This window comes from Takifugu flavidus, chromosome 17, assembly GCF_003711565.1.
Source record: "Takifugu flavidus isolate HTHZ2018 chromosome 17, ASM371156v2, whole genome shotgun sequence".
NCBI classification, from domain to species: domain Eukaryota; kingdom Metazoa; phylum Chordata; class Actinopteri; order Tetraodontiformes; family Tetraodontidae; genus Takifugu; species Takifugu flavidus.
The window spans coordinates 3,423,079-3,427,809 of NC_079536.1; the positions used below are offsets into that span (position 1 = coordinate 3,423,079).

Consider the following 4,731-nt stretch of genomic DNA (forward strand, 5'->3'; position numbering starts at 1 on the left):
GGTTTCCCAGAAAAACATCTTAGCGTTTTTGTCATTAAAAAAAATGGCTAAAATGGTTTTGTTTTGGACTCTATTTACGACGTGGAGTCTTTAAAAGCTTTAGAAAATTCCCCTCGGAAAAGCTTTTGGCCCCATTATGTCAACAAATTGAAACCAAACTTTTGAATGTAGCTGATTTTGCAGTTAGGAGTCGTTGAAGATGCCCTTCGATGGTCCTTGGTGAGCAGGGCGGAAATATTGACTCCACGGGGGGAGGATCGGCCCCCTGCCCTCCTCAAACAGGTGCACCGTCACCTGTATTTATAGCAATATGAGATTAGTTCAGAGGAAGCTGAGGGAGACTTTCTCAGGGGACAGACGGCGCGCGCATTGTCTCTGGTAGGCATTCTGGTTCGTAAGCCGGGCTAATCCTCGCGGAAAGATGTACGCTGTCGATAGCATTTGTCAGGAAATAGCTTTTTTTTTTACCCGCAGCAGAATAACACCAATAAGACTTACGCTAACTTACAGATTCAAGGTCAAGAAAGCTACGTGAGAATGGACTCACAGACGAAGCTGTTGCACCACAGAAGTCGGAGTCTCTTCTTTAAGGGTTGTTTGTCCTTCAGGGCTGAAGGTGCCTATCAGTCAACACGATCTGACCGGCAATTCTGAGATCGATTTGTCACACACTTATATAAGAAGCTGCCCGGGAGAGGGAGAGAGCAGCCTGAGGAAGATCCGATGAAGTCATTGTGAGAGAAAAAGCAGCGGCATTGGAGTTTTTAAGGCCGAGAAGAGGCGATGGAATCGCCACAAAACGGTGACTTACAGAAGACGATAGTTTTGCCACCACAGGAGCAGATGATAACAAAGAAACTTAACGTCGTTGGAGCCGATCTCCAAGTTGAAGGTGGACTCGACTGGCAGCCCAAACGACTTTTCTAACGAACTGAATTTGACGAATGTATCCGCAGACAGATTCGGAGCGCCACCGCGGTGATGATTAGGATATATGACTAAAGACCAGATGTGGCAAACCACGTCTGACACGTCCCCGTGATTAATGGTGACATCTGACGTTCGCGCTAGGTTACTCCAGCGGCGACTTGTCGTCCCCGAGACAGCTCCTCTCAAGGAGATAAACCGCGGCCTCGAGTGTTCTCCGAGAGCGCGTGCGAGATGAGAATCTGGATCCAGCTCGTAGATTCTCCTCAGCGCCGGCAGCTGGCAAAGACAAATTTGAGACACATGGTGCTCTAATTTTTTTTTCCTTCTGCTCGCTGATAAACAATCGCAAGGGTTCCTCAGCACCAGTACTTCATCCAAGAAACATCAGCATGCATATGTATGGCTCCGTCAGGAACATGTAGAGAGGGAGCATCGCCGCGTTTAGAGGTTCAAGAGGAAAAACAGCAGCAGCAGCAGCGACTCTCAGAGCGAGTCCTCCAGTAGTTAAAGGGTCAGATTTTTAATAATCAATCGATACCAACCTAAAAGTATTGAAACAAGCGTGCTAGCGTGTTAGCCCTGCGCACGACTTGTCCGGTTGCAACAGGGGGGAATCTGAACATCTGTAATTCAGCTTTGAACCCACCTCAACATCTCACCATCTCAACACCTCAAGGGGAAGACGAGAGTCAGGCCTCCTCTGTGGTCGATAACGCTGTAGAGACCGACGTGGCGAGCGGTTGATTAACTCATTCATCCACCTGTAGTGCGAGACGCCGCAGCTCAGCTTATTTAGTTCCTGTGATTGCGAGTTGCAAATCACACTTCTGGAGACTAATTAACGGGGGCCGTTACACTTGAACCCAGTGTTAAGTTGTATTTTCAGCCTTTTCGACTGAACGTACACGCGGAAAATGGAGATGTGCGCGAGCTGTCACTCCTGATGCGGCTCTGTCTGGGCTACAGAGACACCTACTGGCTGAAACCTGCACGTTGTGGACCTCCGACTGTACCTGTGCTCTGGGTCCGCCTGTGGAGACGGATGGCGAGCGTGAACAGTGTAGCTGCGGCTCATTTGCACCTTTTCCTCTGCAAACAAAGGCAGATGCGCACAGATTGGGGTTTTGATTTAATTAGCTCTGACTCTTGGGACTGACTCTAAGGTAGCTGCTCCTACATGCCACAAAACTCATTATGGATGAATTAATGAAGCGGGACGTGCGCACGGCAGCGTCCGTGTGGCATGCACTGATGCATTATGTATTAATATTATAATTATTTTAGGGCACGAGGAAATCAAGTTTGCCGAGTGCATACCGGGGACGCTAATGAGCGGTGCGGTGGTTCAAAAGACAAAATCACACACAGCTCGACAAGTGTGAAGTGGACATCGCAGGTCGGCTACAGAAGACAGTTTTCAGAAACATCATCATTAAAGTGTAGCTCGGTATTTGTGAAGCAGCCACTCCAGGGCGGCTAGGCTACAGTTCGTTAAGGCCCCCTCCCTCCTCATGTGGTCACATTACTACAGAAATTACCACAGCGCTCCAGGCAGGGTTTGCAGTACCAGTGGAAAGTGCTAGGGGGCAGTAAAGAACACTGGGACTAACGCTGCAGGTCCATGTCCATCGTTCGGTCCTGATAAGTCCACCAAAATGAGCGTTCATTCACTCCCGTGATACCGAGCGAGTGTTTGCTTGCAAAGCAGAAAACAACTGAATAAATGCATGTTTATGATCCTAGAAGCATCAAGAACACACAACAGGCTCATTAGTATGCGCAGGAGCACCTTCTGAGATGTGTAAATGCAGCCCATGAACACGCCGTGAACTCTGCAGGTGATAAAGCTCACCTCTGTTCCACACATCCCCGGCTTGTTTATGACTTCTTATGGCACAACCAGCCCGTCGACGCATCATTAATTTACGAGGCTCCCCAAATGAATGTGAAATGAAAGACTTCTCCGCGCGTGAGGGGAGGGAGGAAGCGGGGAGCCAGCGAGGCGTCCCGCTCTGCCCGCCGCTGGTCTCTCACCCGTGACAGAAATGACACGATTCGACAGGCCTGCGGCGGGACTGACGGACAGGCGGCTCCCAAACGTTCATAAACACACTGTTTTATAATGCAGCCCCTTTTTTTTTTTTACGAACAAATGCAGCTTTAACCTTGACTGCCTCCTCCGTCTCTCTCTCACACACACACACACACACACACACACACACACACACACACGCACACACACGAGACAAATGTGAAAGTGATTCAGAAGGAGGTTCAAACACAGCCACTCTTCACTCCTGATCTCATCCACACAGGGCAAATAAAAGGAGGGTTAAAGATTTCCGCCGACCTTCTGGCACCGCTCCTCATGGAGAGGCGTGCCGGCGCCGCCCGAGGCGAGCGGGCTCGGATCAGGTTCCCAAACAAACGCTTCCTGGAGGTGGTTCTCTTCAAGTTCTGCGACAGAAAGCGGAGAGCGCTGGAGGAGGCTCATTGATCAAGGACGCCGACACTAATGGGTAATGATTTGTTTGCAGAGAGGGAACTCTCCTGGTGACCCAGTTCTCCCAAATATTCTGATGCATTTTGTCCGGCAGCTGGTTCGGATCGATGAGCGATGCTCGATATCGTCTCCCGCGGCAGAACGAGTGAGAGATTTGCTGTGATGCTGTTCCGGGGCTTTTGGTTCTGTATTGACCCTCCAGTATGATGGATCTCCTGGAGAACCGGAGCAGACGTTCCCACTCTACGGGAGATGAGTCAAAGCAGAGAAGAGCATAAAACTTCAATTCAATACATCCAGTTGACTTTGTGTTGTTGTCTGTTGCTTTGTTGGCTGCTTCAATGACAAAGAGAGAGGGAACTACAACTGGGAGAACTAAATGAGCTATATTGCAGCTTGATTATTGCAGTAATTAAGTGCCAATGTAAACACGGGGTCATTAACTGGACTAATGGCGCAGCTGAGGGGAAAGTGAGTGTGCGGCGCCCCCTAGTGGGATTAATCTGCAGGTGCAGATGTGACCCGGACGGAAACTGTTTAATTCCAAAAAAAAAAGGGGGGGGGGGGGGCGTTTTTAGTTGGTGCTGCAGCAGGTCTGACATGTCGCGCTCAAAAACTGACGCCTGGCAGCAACGGACATGCTAATGTGACTTTCTGTAGTGACAGAAACAACACAGAAACTAACCCAAGGTAACAAACTTAAAGCAACAAGTTTAAAGTAAGAAACAAAATAACAGCACAAAAGGCATTTTCAACTGCAGCCGCCCCCGCTTTTGATAAAGACAATTCAGAACACGGCTAAGAAGCCGTTTGTTGTAGTGTGTATCCACGGCCACTAGATGGAGCGCGACACCTGCGATAACTTCAGAGGTCGCACATCACCTTCAAACCGTCGATAAAACCTCTGCTCACCCACGTTTGTGTTTTCAGTGTTGGAGAGCACCTCATCTTCTACACGACTAAAACACAATTAAATCACCAGAAGATCACCGAGGATGCGACGTTGCGCAACAACGGCGCTATAGCTAGCATCATTTTCGATCGAATTTGAGTAATGAACGCTTGTGTTGGGTTTTGCTATCAACATTTTGAGGGTGTTTGAAATGCCCTCATCTGCATAATAAGCCATGTTTTTAAACCATCACTGTGGAGTTCATTACACCTGACATTTAAAATCTGCCTGCAAATGCAAATGAAGACACGCAGCCGTCGCTCGCCAGCATTTCACCCCACCAATCAGAAGGCACATCTGCGGGGACGAGACCGTTGGCACAGCGGCTGGAAGCCTGATTCAATGA

The 4,731-nt window shown here is 49.0% G+C and overlaps 1 long non-coding RNA gene across 1 annotated transcript; it reads left to right on the forward strand.

Annotated features, from left to right (window-relative positions):
* The first annotated feature begins 850 nt into the window (after positions 1-850).
* LOC130514126 (uncharacterized) lies at positions 851-3,742 on the forward strand. Its single transcript, XR_008946925.1, has 2 exons — positions 851-3,449; positions 3,528-3,742. It is a non-coding gene; the product is annotated as an uncharacterized LOC130514126 (long non-coding RNA).
* Positions 3,743-4,731: the final 989 nt, after the last annotated feature.